The 19,988-nt window shown below is 46.9% G+C and overlaps 1 protein-coding gene across 1 annotated transcript in view; it reads left to right on the top strand.

Annotated features, from left to right (window-relative positions):
• Nucleotides 1–4,619: 4,619 nt before the first annotated feature.
• The window catches only part of Eip93f (Ecdysone-induced protein 93F), an 86,900-nt gene continuing 71,531 nt past the window's right edge, over nt 4,620–19,988 (top strand). Inside the window, exon 1 of the mRNA XM_076774200.1 lies at nt 4,620–5,642. The gene's annotated coding sequence lies outside the window, so the exon portion shown is untranslated. The remainder of the gene's footprint in view (nt 5,643–19,988) is intronic.

The following is a 19,988-nucleotide window of genomic DNA, read 5'->3' as shown; positions in this document are numbered from 1 at the left end:
GTCCGATAACGGTCAACGATCTTACGAAACGACAGACCGTGCGAACGCAAGGTACTCCATCGACGCACTCTGAAAAATCATTATTATTATTATTGAATAATACAATCTGAAGCTACAACGGATACGTAAATAGAAAATTAATCGACGAACATTGTTCCTCCACCATTCGTGAGAGTGGCTAGCGATACAATGAAAAGATCTATTTCTATGTACAGTATGTCGATTTGTATGTAGGAATGAGGAAAGTCGTATTAGTTACCAGTTGATGGTTTGTAAAAAACACAAACTTATGCAACTTGATGAGATTTGAAAATCTTTGATAGACAATTTCTGAATGTAGCAATGATAAAAATGTCATTTTTGCAATACGCGTACGGCATCCACAATGGGATAATACATCGCGAATACGTATGTATGTTTAAATCGAATTACGCGAGCCCCAGTCGGATCGAATTCTCGCGTAATCTTCGTGCTGTACGATCGTTTTTTGCCCCGCGATCGAGCGCACCTTCGTTGGGCGTTGTTTCATTACCGGGCAGATCGTAGTTCAGGAAGATTTAGCGCCGCTGACGGCAAATTTCGCGTCGATTTCTGTAAACGCGTCAACCGCCGGAAGAGTTCCTTTTTCGCTACGCTTAAATTTTTATCCGTCGCCCCGTGTATTTGAGGGGGGGGGGGGGGGGGACGATTTATTTTCGGACTGTTTAAAAGCGAACGCGAAACCACGCTCCCTCCCCCGATGGATGAAATAACGGAGACGAGGAACGCGTGGGAGGCCATCCGACAGCCTGTACGAGCAAACCAGTTTCTCGTTTTAATACGTACGCGCGTTTACCGCAAAAAAGGGGTTTCAAGTGCGTCCCGTATCGCTGTCCCATTAGCATCCTCGAGTCAGCTGATCGTCACGATGCCATCAACGATTTTTTCGGCCATTCGACTCGAGACATCTTCGCGAACGATGGTTTCCTTTTTGGATTCGATCGATGACTCGATTATTTTAATCGGCATTCTTGAAATTTCAAAGCTCCTCAAATATATATTTTCTGCGAAATTTAAGTAGAAGCCTACAGGTGGAACGCGAAATTTAAAAAGTTGCAAGATTTCAAGCCAGTCGATATGGTTATTCAAAACCTTGAATACAAACATGAAGCCAGCTATAGATTTACGCTGCTCAAGTGTAGCCAGACCGAGAGCCGTGAGAATCGAGTCGTGTACATGGCATATGTTCGGAGATAGGTTGTCCAAGTTTATGCGCGGCAAAACGTAAAAAAACTTGTATCGGGTATTTTCCGACGATCCAGACGAAACGATAAGGACACCGGGCAGAGAAACGGTATTCAAAACGCGGTATTTTATCGCGTTTGTTCTTCTTCCGAGTATAAAATCGAAGAGTAGAAAATTATTGGGAGTCGAAATTTCCTTAAAAGACCATCTTATTACGAGTCGCGGATGGAGGCGGTCATCGGTGTACTTCGCTGTCGTCATAATTCCTGACCTCGAGGAACGATTCAAAAGTAATCGATTTGACGTGAAACGGCCCGTAAATCTAAGTAAAAGTTGTCGTGCTCGCGAGTCACGCGAGCGTAAGTCGCGCGCGCCTCGAGGATGCAGATCAAGAATAATCGATCGTTGGTCGAAGAAGGCGAAAGCGAGAGCATCGACGAGTCGATTTATCGCGACGCGAGGGAATACGGGATCCGCACCTGGCGATGGACCGTTGGACGTCGAGTGACGTTATCATCGCCGAAATAGCGCATCGATAAGGTCGTCTCTCGGACGCATGACCGGCTGTTCCCGATAGAACTCCATTAATCTGGCTCGGGACGATCCGTCGGGATGCGTCGGCTGTCTGGGACGCTGGCGGGGGCGTCTTTATTCGCTGTTTAATTAATTTCGCGCGCGCGGGCCCCGACGAAATATAATGCAATCTTATCGAGCGACGGACACGTGAGTACCTCTTCGCTGCTGCCAGATAACGGACGTATTTTGGCGGGCTGGCGGACGGACGGATACCGATAAAGGCCTATCCTCCTCGATTTCGGGAAAAGCAGCCAGACAAACACCACGCTACATGCGTCGCCGACGCGTTATCGCGCGATCGATTCTTAATTGTTCGATCGCGCCACGGTGAATCGACCGTTACAACACGATTATTATTACCCATCGATGCTCACGGTCCAAAAAAACGGACTCTGTTTCTTACATTGGTCTTTTTACACTTTTCGCTACAGTCGATTCTCAAATCGAGACGTTAAAGTAATTTTGAATTAACTAAGACAAATTTTAAGTTCATATAATTTAAAATTGTCTAAAATCGAAGTTTTAAGTTGTGCATTTTGTATTTGTTGCCCGTAAGTTTTATCTAGATAAGAGTTTTCCAACGTCTCCATGGGGGAGCGTGTAAATTTTAATTGGTGCAAGAGTATGTTTTGCCGGGAACCTAACGTCGTTATCGCTGTCGCTGAAATATTACTCTCAGCAGCGAGGAATAGTAATATGCGAAGCGCGTCGTTCGCTGGTAAACGAGTCGCCTTTATTCCTGAGTATTTACGTTCGCGAGTACGTCCCCGACAAAATAACGTTATCGACAAACGGTCGAACACAAACAACTAAATCTACACGCGTATCTGCGTAGGGGAGAGTTACCAAAATCGTGCAACTCGAGACATTTTATCTTATTGTTTTCTATTTGGTACTAACTAATACGCGGAACGACGTCGACGATTGCAGCTCGGTCTTTAAGACGTTTATAATTGCATTCTCTAATCTATCGATCACTGGAATCGTACCTTCAGAAATTATTTAATTGCTAACCGAAAACAAAAATAATCTTCGAATAAACAACGGAAAACCTCCAACGCCGCGTATTATTATGCAACGTGTATGCGGTAATAATAGATTTTATGCTTTTTTTTAGTTCCCCATAACTTTAATGAATTCGTAATGCATATTTTATGATGGATTATGTTTTTCATGCGTGCTTCGTTGCAGAGGAAACGAAACCAGTTTTCTTTATTAAGAGAAACGATGATGGTTTACAATCCGTACCGGTGCAGGATCCTCGCGGTACGATTTAGAAATCGTGTTAACTGTCAGAAAAATCTAAATTCCATCCTCGTTTTAAATAAAATATTTAACAATTAAAACTGGAGTGATCGTGACTGGAACGAATAAAACTGCATTGTAAAAGTTTCATAAGGCGCATAAATACAGACATTATATCGATCCCACTTCGTCGTTCAAAATATTTATTGCACGCAAAGAACACAATATAATCTATCGACTGTTTGTTTAGACTTTTCGTTACTCACACCGACAACATACGAATTGATCAAGCGCTAAAAAATTGAGACGCGCAGACAGATAATGCGACGAATCCACGCGCGATTCGAGAAAAAAATCGACGAAAGGCCAGGCGATAGAGATCTCCGGATCGATACCAGCGACGATTAACGAAATCGATGTTACGACATCGCGCGTAAAACGCGGGAACAATGATTAACGCGTCGTGTAATTCGATTATTATTGGACAACGCCGGTCCACGGTTGCCGTAGATCGACGTCGTAAACTTTGTTTTCGTCGGCCTTTGTTGACGAAATTGCGTTACAAAACTAGCCAGAGATTTATAGCTATTTATGGTATAATCGTAGTCGCGCTCAACGAGCAGACGTTGCGTTAAAGAGTTGTTAAACAGGTTGCAGGAATAAAAAAAATATACGATCATAGAAACTACCAAGCATGAAACTAGGCATCGCCGGATAAAAAAAGCTCATAAACACGATCTAACGATCGAACAGCCGCGTGTTCCCGCACTTGTACGTTCGATTAGGACGGTAATGAGGCGCTAATAGAAACTTTTGCTGTAATCGATTCGCGTTAATGGATGGATTAATCGTTCGCTCCGAGATCGAACATTTTCATTCGTAAGATGCAGAGGTTCGTTTGGGTACTCTCGTATCGAACAAAATATTTTTCTTAACATTAGTAAATCGAATAAAGAATCTTATTCATTTGCATCCTGCGAGAAATTCTAGCGAGAGTCCGTCGGGGAATTTTTTTATCGACGCACATCGCATACTTTTCGCTTAAAACGATCGTAAAGATGATCCGTTTTGCGCACGATTTTGCTGGAAAAAGTTATAGAAATGTACAGAGTTGTTCGGAAGGAACGGTGTTTGCATATTTCAAAAGAATAGACAGAGAAAACTTTTGCATGCGAGAAGTCGGTCTTTATACGAGACAACGACCCCATACGTAGTGTGAAAGTATGTTCGGAGTTATTTGGGACGATTGGAAGATAATAATGAGTCGAAGAGTTCGTAAGATCGTGGGGACAAGACACGTACGGAAAAGCAAAAAAGAAAGAAGTTTCGAATAGATACGTTCCGTGTGCGGACGTTTGAACGCGAGCCCACCAGGCGTCCAAACGGTTATGGACGGTGGTGTATGGCTCGCGTCTGCGTTGGAGCGCATCGGTGGAGGTGCACGGCGCAGCGAGGCAGAATTTGGACCACCCTGTAGCGGAGGAGTGAGGTAGGTTAGTGAATCGACGGGTGTTATCTGGATGCACGGAACGTGCAGACGGCCAGTACGGAACAACATGTCCGAGTCAGCGAAACAGAGACACTTTAAGCAAAGCTGGCGAATCAGCTTCGCGGCCGGCACTTAAACTGCGCTTTCCACGCACGAGGTGCAGTTTCTTCGGCGTGCACGCGATACGGAGTCGAACGACGCTGGGCGACGCGACGGCCCTAAACGGCCCATTTTCCTACGAACTACAGACGACCGAAACAAAATTCGCTGCTCGCTCGAGGCGCGCGCGTGTGTTGGAAGCGCCAAGATCGCGCCGAATTCAAATATATTCGTCCTCTCGGAATTCCGTTGTTTAAATTTGTGAGCAAGCGCGTGCGTGCGTGCGCGTGTGTGTGTGTGTTTTTCACGCGACCTCGATAGAGGAAACTTACGTAATCGTGGCGTTGGGTGCATCCCGTGCACGACACGCCGGTATCGAACGCGGTGAAAATTATCGGATGTCAGATAACCCTTTTTACCAGCTAGTTCTTATCGTTTATCGAATGGTACTTAAAGTGCGATATCCATCCAAGTGCAGTTTCTGTATTGTGCGCGATCGAGCGACCAAGATTCCCGCCGGTCCGTCGCGGAGACAGAATTTTCGCGTCGATCCTAATCGACGAGGCCGATCCGTTGTTTTTCACGGTCGATGTTTGGAAGTGAATAACCCGTAACAATACCGTTTGCCGACACGAGTGCAACCGATAAACGTATCTGACGCATAAATCAACCTTTACATACAAAACAGCTAAATTCTGTGAATTGGTGCAACGAAAACAAGTCGCGGCGGGAGTCTCGTAAGACGAAGTGCGTCGGCGTCTGTCATCACGACCGATCGTTTGCAAGTTATAATCCATCTACGGCGCGTGCAAGAATCGATTCAGGATTACTTTTGACGGGATCCAGTGGTTTTCGGGTGGGACCGAGCTACCAGCACGTTCACGATCCTCTCTCGCGTGAAAAAGGCACGCGTGCGTCGACAACGCGTGCCCGAGTCACCAGGGACGCTCTGTTTTGGTCGACGATCGGCCCCGAACTTCGCAGCTGTGCACACAATCGAACAGAGTCGGTGAGTATTTCGCCTCGCGACTTTCCTATTGCAACGCGACGACAGAAAATTTCGCGCCCGGTACCAAAGCAACCTTCGAAACTTGTCTCGCCGAGCCGGAACAAAGGCGCCAGACGGAGCGTTATTCGCGTAGGAAGCATCGAATCGCCACGCTCGAATCCACGAAACCGGGCCCACGAGGAAAAAATGGCTCGCTCGAGACGCCAAGCTTGATTCCTTTTGTTTTTGAGAAACGTAATAATCAATCAACGAACACGAACGATATCTGTATCTTTAGACACTTGTTAAAAATCTTTACACGATTATGTTTTATTGTAATTATATCTCACTGTTACAAAAATATTTCTTGTTTTGTCGATCAATGTTAAAACATTAATATTTTCTTATTTCTTTGGGAAGAAATTTGTTTGTAATATTTCTGTGTTATATAAATACAGATATCTTTGCATCCGAAGATTAGCTGTATTTGAGGAAAGAAATGCAATTTCTTTGCTTTGATAGATATATGAGATATAACGCGAAAGCGGAGATTTTCATTGGCGATACAGACTTCTCCATACTGATATAACGTGATTGATTCGACGTTTCGGTCACTGGGTTACGTGACCCTCTTTGGAATAATAAATAAGGCAGTAAACGCTATACGAAAATAACGAAATAGAAATCAGGAAAAAGGAACGTAAAGAAGATTCGTATTTTGTAAACAAATTTTAGTAAATGGGAAAATTAGCTCCAAAATTTTGTTTGTTATCCTGAAGAGGATCGCGTTGTAAATCGTAGTAAAAGAATTGCATTACTTTTCTCCAAGTCTATAATTACGTAAATTCAAAAAAATTTGAGAACTGCAAGAGATACGATCCTCGTGTTGTTTATTGAAAGTAGCGTTTTCGGAAAGTCGGGCAAAGAGTGTGGCCCACATTCGTTGGAAAGCGTTATCGCGATCGCGGTAGAGCACGGATGCCAGGGATGATCGAAGATTCGAGCGAAAACGTTCGATGTTGTTCGGAGATATGCGGAGAAGGTACGCATCGGCGGTGCACGGAAAGATAGCCGGATAAAATTCTGCGCATCGTTGCATCGCCGTCGACGAATTCGATTTTACGCGTCAAGATTCGAGGGACACGCTCGCGCGTGTTGGTTGCCGCTTATTATCGGAGCGGGCGACGTATTGACTCACCTGACTGTCGCGAGTGACTCAGAGTCGCGCTCGGACGACTCCAGATTATCGACGCCCGTTCGATCCAGAGTTGCTCGACTCCGAATCGATTCCACGGAAATCGATCCTCCCTAGATGGCTCTCGACTTTTTAAATCTACTCTAGTCTCTAGTCGTTTGATGCAAATGTATAAATCCACCTCAAAGATTTCAAGGTATTCGTGAGATTTGCTCTTCCAGGTATAAGAACATCTCGCAGTATGATATTCGTCTTTTTGCGTATACGGATGTTGACTTTTATATAATAATTATAATGTAAAACAGAACGTATTAAAATATTTAAAGCTTGTTTAGGAGAAGAGTTAATCGCTATATGGGGGGGGGGGGGGGGGGTTAACAACTGTTTACGATGTTCGAAGTAGATTTTGATGTAATCGAATCGATGGAAAGTCGATGTTTTTTTGAAAAATCGAATATCGGCGGGGAAGTCGCGCAAGCATATTTTCGTTCGTCCCGATATGTTTGCATAGTTGCACGAGCCGCGTTGCGGAGTGGAATCGAGGCCGATTCCGCTCGCGTCTGCGGCGTGCACGCGCGCGTTGCCACGCATTGGGATAGGTCGTCGCGCGTTCGGAGGGACAGAGGGCGCTTTGTTCCAAGAGTGCCTCGAGCGCGTAATCACCGCGCCGCGCCGGACCGCTCTTCCACGTTCCTGCCATACGCGTGTTGCGTCCCTCCTGCACTCACCCGACAAAACCTGTCGGTCCTCTGGCTACGTACGATCGCAATTCCTGCCTGGCATCGGTTACCCTTCCCCGTTACGTGTTTCCAACCGCCGGAGCCTGTTTCCAAACATTTTCGGCTCTGCCGCTGTTGTTTCGCGGTTTCTGTCACCGAGCCCGCCCGCGATTCGAATTAATCCATTTCCATCACTAGCACAGCGCCACAATTCGCTAAAATATTAAACCCGTAAAGAAATATTTAAGAACGTTATAGCAGCAATGACCGTAGAATGGTCAATAATCCGGAGATCCGAGCGACGATAACATTCCCCCATTATTTAAAAAAATATATATTTACGATATTAAATCGTTTAACACTGGTTATTCCAAGATATGGTAGAGAAACTTTCAGTTATCTCCTCTAGCAACCGTCCGGAATAAATAGATGCATTTCTAGCAGATTTGTTGTGATCGAGTTGATAGAGTCTATATCAACTTCAGAAACTCCATAAGTACCGTCGATCGTTACATCTTAATATTTAAGTTGCATGCCATCAGATTCGCTCGAGAGTTATCCAGTTTATCGCGTACAAATAGTCAAAATTAACTGTTGCTCGAGACCCGTTGCAGCGACTTCTGGCGTTCCTCGGACGTCGGTCATTTATTGTATTTATTAACGATACGGTTAACGAGATTGCAGAACGTTCTTGTTTGCCCGAGTCTACGATCTGATAATTGTGAGCTCTAAACACTGTCGGCCGAGTTTTCCATCAACGTTTACGAATACTATTTAAGTAAATTATTTCGTAGTAGGTGTTCGGATCGTAGTCAATTAGTCGATAAATAGTAGGGTGTTGGGTCACAGAAATTTTACTCATTCCGACGAATCGTTGCAGAATGCATTCAGGACATTTTTGTGAATTTGTGGCGGCAGATTTTGCGGAGAATTTCCGGACGTGCGGTCCGGGACGGTAAAAGTATCTTGTCTACCGTGTGCAGTCACTGTCTGCAAAGGGTTAATAGCCTCTCCACACTCGGTACGCTTTATTTCTCCCTTGTTCTCGCGCATCTCGAGTATGCATCGACAGTCTAGTCTCCGCATAGGTACGCAACACGCGTTTTAAAATATTTAGTTCGCGTATTTAATACTTTCTATTCTTCGTATTCGATAAAATTCTTCCAAACACAGTGTGGTGTATTCTACGAGCGAACGATGGTAGCGGGTTAAGTCAGAAATTGATCGCGCCCACCGTCGAGTGGCAAATAATTGATACAAAAATGTAGGATAGACTCTCGAGACACTAACAGAAAGGTGCATAATACCTCGTCAGAATAGACAACCTATATCAGGTAGCAACGCATAATTTATCCCAGCGGGGGTCTAGTTTATCTCCGTGCGCCAACTTAACGGGGTACACACGAGTAGAATGACGTAATCTAGATGCAACTTCAAAGGCGGATCGAAGAAAAACTGTACGCAAAAACGGGAAACGGTGTTTCTTCGTATAAAGGAAACGCTTCACTTATGCACTGCATAAAAAGATTAATTAACGCTGGATTTACGGGATTCGACAGGTTTTGCAACTCCACAATCACAATTTATAAATCCGTATTTTAATATAACATGGCGGATTACAATAGAAACACGTGCAATCCATGCAGAGCATAAATATTTTATAATCTTGATATAATTTATAAATTGAATTGGGTTTTAGGATTGCGCGATGATTAAGTTTATTGAAGGGTCGGTCCCGTTTACCGGAACGGCGCAAAAAAGAGAAAAACTGAGGGCGGTTCGTGGATCCCACGGTCGCGAATAGTGGAGAGGTCCACGATTCGTGAATCAGCCGGTAGCGCGTACAATACGCGAATACAGAGACTCGGGGCCATTGAAAGGCAGCGAGGCAAACGGGAGAAGAAGAGGGTGAAGCTAAAAAGGATAAAAAGAGGTGGGGAAAATGAAAGAGGGAGAGGGAAGGAGAGAGCGAAAGCGGAGGAGCGCGAACACGAACGCGAACGAGAGTGAGAGCTCGGTGGAGCCGTATTTTCGGGTGACCGTGGCCCTGCCCTCGGGACTGGATCGTTTGTGTGCCACTCGGTGCATTCTGCGGGCGCGCGCTCGTCTGCGTGTACGATGCACCAGCGCACACCGTCGCATTTATATTTGGCTGGAAGGCGGAGTGGGTTGGTCGTGTGGCGTGCATGTGTGACCGCACGTACGGGACACGGCCGCTACGTACGAAACCGTGCACACTCTGGTTTTTGCATGCGCGCTCGCGCACCCAGAGAGAGAGAGGAGGTCACTGGTTTCGTCGGTTTTATTATTCGGCACTGTGCGCCGAGTTAACCCAGGTCAGTGTAGTAAAAAAGCTACACGTTCGTCGAGTTCGCGGTACGAGACCGGAGTGCATCGAAGCGAGAACGAACGCCGGAATGACGGACAGAGACGGACGGGGATGGTAAAAGAGAGAACGAAAGAAGTTCGGCGACTCGTGTGCGAGTGAGCTACTTACGTGCACGCATACGCGCGCGCGCGCGCATAAGCGCCCTCGCACGCACGCCTGCCACGAATAATCGCGCGCGGCGCATCCGCTGCCGAACCGGAGAGCCCCGTTCGACGCGAATCGCGCTACCGTTGCACTCGCAACGACCGCTTTTCGCCGATATTCTCAGCCTGAAGAGTTCGAAAATCGATCGACAGGGTCCCGAAATTCCCATTCCACGCACAGGAACTCCCGAAAGCTCGGAAACAGAGAGGGAAGGAGCGCGTCGCGCAAGGGGGAAGAACGGGAACGATTGGGGCCGAAGGAGGGAGACGGAAGGACCGTGGCTGAGGTGGGTCGGTAGTTTCGCCAGTTAGCCGGGTTTAAAACAGCTGCCAAATTTCCCTCTCGGCCGAGAGAGAGTGAGAGTGACCCATCGAGAGCGAGTGTGTTCCACATCGCGTTTCGCAGCGATGCAACCAGCCGCAGCCGGCTGCGCTTGCACATGCACGACCCGCACACCGTTGCACACGCGGCACATGCACCGATGCAGCCGGTCGAGCCATTTGCGCGCATCCATGCGCACGCTCCTACGTGCACGCGTCCGTGTGTCGTGGAACCGTACGGGCTCTGCCGGTTCTGCACGTGTGACCGTGCAAATGGCGCGCGCGCACACACACCTCGAAGCACGTGGCAAGTTTCGAACGCGTTTACGCTGTGTGCGTCGGACGCGCGACTGTGTACGTCGATGGATGCAACCCGAATACACGCGTACGACCGACGCTTTGCACCGAGGCGTCTCTGTGTCTGCATGCATATCAGATGCATCCAATGCACGGGGACTCGAGACTAGACTACGATAACCAGAAGACGCGTCTCGCTGGGATCAATGAAATCTTCTGTGACCGGCTTCTAGCTGCATACGATCGCGCCTAGCCTCCTCGATAGCGAGAAAATCGTTCGTTAGACGCGTGAAATACGAGGACGCGTCCCTTGGGCCCTAACGTCCCAACCCAGGGACGCGGGATACGCGTCTCGATAGCCGTACGCGCGATTCCGTAATCCGTAGTCGAAATTTTCTGCACAATTATTTATTCATTTGATAGTAGAACATGATAATCAAAATGAAGTTACACAAGCGAATTAAAGGCGAAACAATTAAAGACCAAAATGTTAAAATAGTTTTAATAAGTACGCAGTTTTTGAGCAACGCGATAGTGCTCGTAGACAAATTCAAAGCGATACGATAACAGTACCGCTCCAAACCTGGTTCTATCGATATCAGGGAGAAATGAGCGTGAGAATCTAAATGTCCTTGCGGGAGCATAAAAATTGATCAACTCCAACAATAGAATGCAGTAAATATAGCCGTTAATCAAGTTGTATAAGTTATGGAATGCGTACAAATTTAAATTCGACGCAGCGATAATAGCGTATTATATCGTAAGCGTACGTAATCGAGTAATCCTCGGGATGCAATATCTTACATAATGTATTGTTGGAAAATTGCTCGGTTCAACGCGTTAAACTGACAATACGAAGCTGCGATCTAAAAAAGAATCGGTAGAATGCTGTCTCTACCAGAAAATTCTGTATTAGGTTTTATATGTACATGGCGATAATGATATTTGCGAAACTGGAAAGACGCGGTACGTAGAAGCGTAGAGTCAGAGAATTGTGCAAAAAGATTTGGATTAGAAGATTCTGTTGTATCTCGTTAAAGATAAACGATACAATTCATATTTTCGTGCCGACGGCTTATACAGACAATACTTCTTTTCCCATTATATCATCGTTATGAATTATTCAGTTCGTACATTGCTATGTCTTCTGTGCCACTATCAGTCTTCCTAACTCAGGCGCTAGATACGCTGGTAACAAAGTTTAATTACGATCCGAAATAACACGAGCTGCGTCGGCTGCAGTAGATTCAAACGCGTTCAAATATTTGTAAACTATTTTTCGGTCGCCAAAAGCAATCATCGTAGAATTCGAAAAGAAATTTCAGCCAAAATTAACGCGGTACAGCTTTATAGAGAATGCGTTCGATTTTTGTCGTGCACTGTATTTTTGAATTTTCTATTTTCGTTATACAACGTGACAACGCGACGCGAAACCGACCGTGACTGAACGTACGTCCGTCAATGTAAATTTTGATACGTTAAAACGTTGCCCTCGTGATTCGTTGATCGTCGTGACAAACGCTGATCGAAATAGAAAATAACCAAACTGATGATAGTCGCTTTTACGTTCGATTAAAATTTGGGGACACGAGTTTTGTACGTTACTCGATAAAACTAGGACCGTGCGAATCCGTTCGAAAAAATGTATTAGCGTATTACTTTTTAAAATTATGCCTGAACGGAAACTTTGAAATTGATATTCTCGAAAGTGGTATTTGGTCGTTCGTCTCGATCAAAACGATCGATCGATTTATCGTGTCAGGTAGGTGGTAAGGTTGAGAGACACTGGCGTACGTCCGATAGAGGCGAGAGAACTCCGAAACGCGCGGACCACTCTCAGTTTCTGGGACTAGAGCAACAAGTAGTAACCGCGTTTATATCGACGCCGTTGGCTACGTAGCGGATGCACAGTAGGTATTAGTATATATGTAGGTGCATATATAACATAGCCGAATATATAGGTCGGCTGCAGCGCTCGGTGACGGCGGCAGCTGACGCAGCAGCAGCCGGTTTAAAGCGCAGTCGGTTACCCCCGAAATTTTCCAAGTCGGATAAGGTGGGGGCAGTCCGTTGACTAGCACGTAGCCACCCCCAAAATACATGGAACGGTAGCATGTACCGCCCGTCTACCGGAACTGTATATGCGCCCCCTCTTATATACCAGCTACAGACTGACGATCCTCCAATGTCACAGCAACAGTTTGCCGCCGCGCGTGAAAAACGTGCCGAACATTTTTCCAGCCGCACGCGTTGTGTCGTTCTTTTCCGCGGACCGCCGCGATTCGATCTGCCCCCGCGGCCTACGATAAACGCCACGGGTCGTTACATTTTACGCGTTTGCATTATCGTTGCAACCAGTTCCCGTTCGAGCGTGCACCAAGCGGCAGATTACGGATGAACCGGTTGAATTTCGAGCCGCGCCGCGTCGATTACCGTTATATCGAAAATATTTAACGGAATTATCGTGTTCGGCCGATTACCATAGAAACGCGAATTACAACAAAGAGATCTACGGGCTGAAACGTTGCTAAAATCGGCAGGGGAGCAAAGTAGCTCGTTTACGACTGGTCAAAGCTAAAATCAGGTTTATGTTATATTGAATTTCCGGCGAATTAAGCTCGCCGAAGGCCGTCCCTACGCTCTCGATGATTTTCGGGAAATTAGCCGTTAATAACGACGAAACGCGGTTAACCGAGTCTTTTGGCGGTACCCGTGTGCTCCACGATCGAACACGTTATTCGATTAACCGTCGATGAAACGGCCGAATCGCGGTTCACAGTTCGATAAAACGACATCGGCATCGCTGACGTTTCGAAGAAGCGTGCGAAATTATTTCGAGATTCGGTCGTTGACTTCGTTTGTACCTGTGCCAAGAGCAAACCCCGACGCCGATACGGTCTATCTACCCACGGTATGTAGATGCGAGTTTGTACATACGGTATCTGTGTGTATATATGTACGGTGCGCGCAGCTCGTTTCTCGCGCAACAAGTAGGTATCGCCAAAATATGGCCAGACGACCGGCGAACGGCGAACGAGAGAGGCGACGAGAGGAGGCCAGCTTCCCGCGGCTCTTCCTATTCCTGCCACGATTCACCCGAATCTTCGTATTTTCAAGGGCGAAATCCCGGAATTACGGGCTCCCTTCCAACGAAAAGAACTCCCTGTCGTGTCCAGACTACGCTCCAGTGGAAAATGCACTCCAAAATCAAACCACACCAAGGCAAACGTTCTAATTATCTTACAATTCTGAGTACCACTTTCCTCCTACGATAGGGCAATCTTTTATTTTGCTTTTATAATACTGTGGAAATTAAAATTTTCTTAAAATTGGCCAAAACTGGGCTCTCGTGTTTCCTTAAATTAAACATATTATTGAATTCTATATATCTTGCAATTTCTGTGCAAATTAATTCTCGAATAGCGGACCGTACGAACACAACACTGTCTGACTAATAAGAAAAAGGAAGTTGGGTATTGCACGAGAGAATTTTGCCCATTCATCCTGAAAATAGTATCGATAGTAAACGAGAATGAGCTAAATGGGAGTCTGAGTCGAGCGAGCCAACGCATCGAGGAAGTTTCACGAGTGGTCGGCGTTCGGAATCCCTGGCAGGGCGCCAACTGATGCGATCGCTATCTCGAGATTCGGGGTTATCGATTCACGGTCGGGAACCTTAATTTAATTTCGACGGTCGGATATGTACCGAGAGTCAACCGAAAAATCTCGAAACCCCTCGAGCGGAATAGATTTCGACGATCCCCCGACTTCGATCGGTGCCCTCCCATTGACTTATGCTTTCGTTCGTCGAAGATCGTCGACTGGGAGCTTCGCGCCAGGAAGCAACTTTGGAGAGAACGAATCTCCGCCCTTACATCCTCCGAGAAATTATGGCGAACCTTTCCTCTCGCATTCCTTGCAAATAGCAGCTAAGATTCGACGCTTTCCATGCCGCCGCCCTCGGTCTCACGATCTTTCGAACGATTTGAATGCAGCGAGCGAGCACGGTCACTCTGACTGCGTGCAAACGCTGTTAAAATGCCCTCAGAATCGTTACGCCCCCCCCCCCCCCTATGAATCACGATCTCTAAGGACCCGAAAATTGAAATATGGAAAGACACTAATGCTTCGAACTTATTACGTTTAACCCCTTAGGTAGCACACAACTTTCGAAGCAGTACAGAAAAGGTGTTGAAAAAATAGACACTATACGGTAGGAGACAAGCAGATCTAAGGATTACGAAACGTGGTCTATTTGGAATCCAAATAATCTAATTTGTAAAAAGTCAATTTAGCAATTTCATTTCATCCCTAGTGACATTTTACGTATCTAGTAACGGATCGTGAGCAATTAGATTACGGTCAAGGTCTTTTGGTTGATCGCTATCGTTTCGATTTTCCTCGAAACGAGACGACACTGACCCGTTTAATAGGTTTTCGAGGAAACGCTCCGTCAAAAATACGCTCGCGACGCTCGTCGGAGAAAGCCGATGATACGCTCGCGATCGCCAGCTATTCTCGCGAAGTACAACGGCGCGCAAGTACTTACGTAATAGCAATTACAGTGGCTGCGATACTTACGAGCGAACGTCGGGTTCGTTACCGGTGTTTATGCACGCGTTACTCCGTGTCAGCGTACATTGCACTTACGATCGCTGCGTCGAACGAAGACCCTTTTGCCGTCCCAGATAACACCGGTGAACGCGTTCCTGTGTCTAGTGGCAGTCGCGACGCCGTTTGCACTGACGTCGCGTCGCGTCGATGCTATAACGACGAAAGACCCGTTGCGCCCAAGGAAAAATTCTATCGCGCCAAGAGCGTTCCGCGCGCTCGATTTGCCTTTTATAAACGCCACGGTGACGCGTTCGTTTCGCGAGCAATCGTTACGATAATACGTATCGCACGCTAATAAAAGGAATTACGCAATTTGCATAATCAATAGAATTATCGCGAAATTAATTCAACCGATCGCCGACGTGGAAATTCGCGCCCGCGGTCAAAAGTTAATGGGCTAGACATCGAGACGCATCCCCTGCAAACGATACCCATTGCACCAGGCGAATCGTAACAAATTAACATTTTCCATCGCGAAAAGGAAGAAAACTTGACGAGTATCTCGCGATCCACCTTTCGACCTAACCCGAGACTCTCCGTCGATTGGTTCAACGCGTAATAAAAGTCATTCGTAGTCGGAGGACGAGGGAACACATTTTTGTTAATATACGCAGAGAAGGGTAAATACCGGATGTATTCCAATCAGCAAGCTTTCAATTTTAAAATGCACTTTGGTATGGTTCGCGGTAGGATGCAGCCGACTCGTCGAAAATGTGTGCACTGTAACTCTGGTATGGTTCGCGGTAGGATGCGGCTGACTCGTCCGCGACGCACCGACGAACATCGGCGTCCTCTTCATCGGCGGATAACTCTCGGCGTCAACAACGCGACGCGTGACGTCGAGCGTGGAGCGCGAACGCGGCGATAAGCGGAGATACGGTCAAGGCCGACTCGGATACCGGCCTATCCGTTCTCTTTCCTGCACCGCTTGCTCGACTCTAGCGATGGGATTAACCACCTTACAAGCAGCCTCGAATCTTGATCAGTCAGGTCGAACCCTCTGCAAACTAGTTTGGTACCGCCCACGATTTCTCGCGAGCGCCAATAGAAACGGTTCAACGCCACTCTGATCGTTTCGTCTAGTTCGGCCATTCCAACTCGTACCTAATAAGTAGGCTGTGGATGTTCATGCATTTCATGAACTTGATATGCAATGATGATACGAATTATTATATTTAGGGGTTGAGACAACCCTCTGTAAACCTCTGATTTCATTATTTCTATTAATAAAACTATGAATTTGCATAAAGATCCGCAGTCTACTAACAAGAAATAATCAATTTGTGCACTCACCGATAGTCGAGTTTCGTAGACCTGGTTTAACAGACGACGATAAAGCAGCGTCAGCGTCTCGTGTCGCATTCCTTCCAGGACCATTCTTTCGCGAACCTAGCAATACAATATGTGCATATATTATTATACAGTGTACGTACCCTGGCGAAAAGTCGTTCGTTTACGAAACGCGGATATACGTGGCCAGTAAATTTGGCTCACCGTCGGTATAATTACGAAACCACACATTTGGCATGCAGCGAATGTCAAGCATCACGCTCTCTTGTTTAACATCGCGTTGAAAGAGAGCGTCTGTTGCTCGTCATTCCCCGGATGCCGAATGCGTGGACGCGCCATAACACAGTAATGTTCCTGCCGAACTGATATAATATATGTACGGACACGCTGTTACGTTGTCGTAGCAATCATCGCGATTCAAGTATTCCTGATGATAGGGTTCGTTCTTTCATACATCGAAACATCGCAGGCCCAATGAATGCGCACCGCCTCTGGGTCGTACCGCAGCGACATTTTGAAACTACCGAAACGCTTGGGCCCCGACATATGGCAGCGTCCGTGCACGCCTGACTTTCCACCCAGGCTTCCTTACGAAGTAGACTCGGATAGGGTTATATTAGTCACGTGTTTGCGGGACAAAATGGTGCGTCTACCAATAGACGACGCTCTTTCTAAATTTCGGGCTATGTTTAGGCGCCTGGGCGGGCACGAAGGCGGCAATAGGGCCCCGATGCGTACGATTGGACATTCGGTCCTCCGGATAGGCTAACGATACTTATATTTTTCAATTCTACACATGCTCCCTTTGTGGTTCAAAAGTGTATATATATACTGATAATGTAACAATAAGATTTCGTCAAACTTGGGACTCGGCAGTGAAACGAGTGGATGATTTGGGACCGATCGTGGAAATTAAACCGTGCATTACCGAATCGTATATTGTACTTGACTTGAACTCGCGAGTACGCATTGGACTTGATCCTATCGCTACTCAACTCCGGAATGAACACGCGGCGCTCGCGATGTAGCGTCACGCTTCGATCCCGACGACGACGACGCCGTCGACGCGCGGTAGGCCGTCCTCGAAATGCTCGCTTCGTTTCGTTTCTTTTGGGCACCGTGGTCGGCCGTGCGTCGAATTCGGCGCGGCCTTCGCCGATGCAGTCGCACGGCGATTGGTCCGACTGACCCACTGGCACTGACCTTGGGCCCATCCACACACCGACAGGCTGCACGGTCGAGCTCCACATCCGCCACTCGACCGCCTGCAGTTTCGGCAATGCCCCGTCAAGCCCCCGAAACTTCCTTCGAGGAAACGAGCGAGAGGGAACGCGTCGCCGAACCGATGCGACGCCCCGCGTCCGCTCGACTCCGCGTGCAATTTATTGCAAGAAAGGAAGGATTGCGACAGGTCTATTTCCTTTTTTTCTTCATATAAAATCCAACGGAGATATTACGAGCACTACATAAACCTCGATTTAGCAAGATAAACTACGTGATTTAACAGAGTTAGAATTCCAACAGTTCGAAAGTTTACGTTTGTCCAAAGGATATTTATTTAATGAAACGCGAGTTTTTCCGATTCCTCCGTAATTTCTTCGAGATTCTCCCATTTGTTACGTAATTTCGTACTTGGCGCCTGAAAAAGAACCGCACGAGACTGGGGACGTTGCGTAACGCGTATTCTCCGCGCGGAGTAATAAAAGATCGTCGAGTTAGTATTTTGTATCATACTTCTGTGGCGCGCAGGCCCGTGAAATCTTGATCGTTAGATCGTTGTTTAACCGTAGAACGATTACGAACGAAATCTGCTCGAAAGAAAAATCGACGAAGAATTAACCGTGAACGATTTATACGCAACCATTCGGAACACGGATACTTTCGAAGAGGCGGCAAGACGGATGCTTCGCGCGAATAATTGGGCGACGATCGCGAACGCGTCGGAACTCGGCGAAAGCGAGTTTTTCGAGCGAGGATTCCGTTCGGATCGATAACACGTACAACCGATAAGATCGTCATTGTCCCATGCGTTCACCTTCCTCTTCTTTCATTTTATTCGCGCCCCGATAAATAATTCATGCCCCTTTTCGAGCGAATAAACGTATACCTCGTAACCTTGTCGCGCTCCTTGATCCCGGTTCGAGCGAGATAACGTGGCTGCTGTCTCGACGAGCGTTCGAGGGCGCGAAATTCGTCGGTTCGCCGAAGGTTTCGCGAGGGTCAACGAAATGGTTCGCGAGTGGGGGCAAGAAAAAGAGCAGGGTTAAAAGTTTCTGCGTTCGAACCAAGCGAATATATTTCAGATAAACAATTTGTACGAATTTATACTATCGAGCAGTCTGTAACTTAGAAAAATTTAAGTTACGATAAACGTATCGTGCTAGTAGATATCAATGAATTTTTGTTTTTGGTAGTTGCAGTAATCTTTGACTTTCGATCCAAAAAAAAAGGAAAAGAATGCAAATGAATGATAGCGCGATACAATGTCGTGCAAGAAGTAGATAGGAAAGAAGAAGAAGCTAGAACCTACGAGTTCGAGTTTCCGCGTACGAAATTGAAAAAATAATGTTCGAATATTGTTAGGGAAAGGGCCGGTTTCTAGTCGGAGAATCTCGGTCCCAAAGTGTAAGCGTTAGATCGGAGGAGAGGTCGAGCGTTGAAGAGGCGACGAAAGTTCGGCACGTTCGTCGCTTCGTCCGGCTCGTATCTAAAACGTTCACGAAGATTTGGTGTGTGCGTGGCTCCGCCTCCTACTCCTATCCGACCCATTCTAAACAAATGAATCATGCTCCAAAATGGCCGCCTGAATTTAGACGTCACGTGGCATCGACGCACGCACACACACGCGCGCTTTGTGTATCCGACCGCCGGAGCAGTCCAGACTGCGGTTACGAAGAGGGACTCTCGCATAAAATACCGAGCTGTGTAGCTTGCACGGAGAAGTTTGAATTATGCTTGTTGCCGGTGGTCGTCGAGTCTCGGGAATTCTGGAGCTCGGGGCACCGATTCGAGCAACAAGTAGTCCCTGAAAGAGGCTCTCGTGGACACGAGGGGGAAGGGGAAAATTTTGGAGAAGATTGTAAGGCGAAGGGACTCTCTCGGCGGCTCGACGCGACGCTCGGTAGGCGTCGATTTTTCGGTACGTGGCGCAGGCATTGGCTCGCAAAGAGAAAGGCTGTAGAGCGGGCTGGCTACCCACATAACGGCGCGTTGCTTAGAAGGCCGACGGAAAATTTAATGTCAAGTATACATGGAATTGGTTTCGCGGCATTAAACGACAATGTCAGTACGGTCGAACGTTGCGCCCAGCTTACAGTTTCTCTGGGCAATTAGGCACGCGATTTCGGAGCCACCGTGCATCAATTTCCACGAGAATTGCATAACGCGATCGTCGCTGTC

The sequence above is a fragment of the Colletes latitarsis genome, chromosome 10, assembly GCF_051014445.1.
Source record: "Colletes latitarsis isolate SP2378_abdomen chromosome 10, iyColLati1, whole genome shotgun sequence".
Taxonomy (NCBI): Eukaryota; Metazoa; Arthropoda; class Insecta; order Hymenoptera; family Colletidae; genus Colletes; species Colletes latitarsis.
Note: the sequence above shows the minus strand (reverse complement) of the source record. Positions and strands in the feature narration are given on the sequence as shown.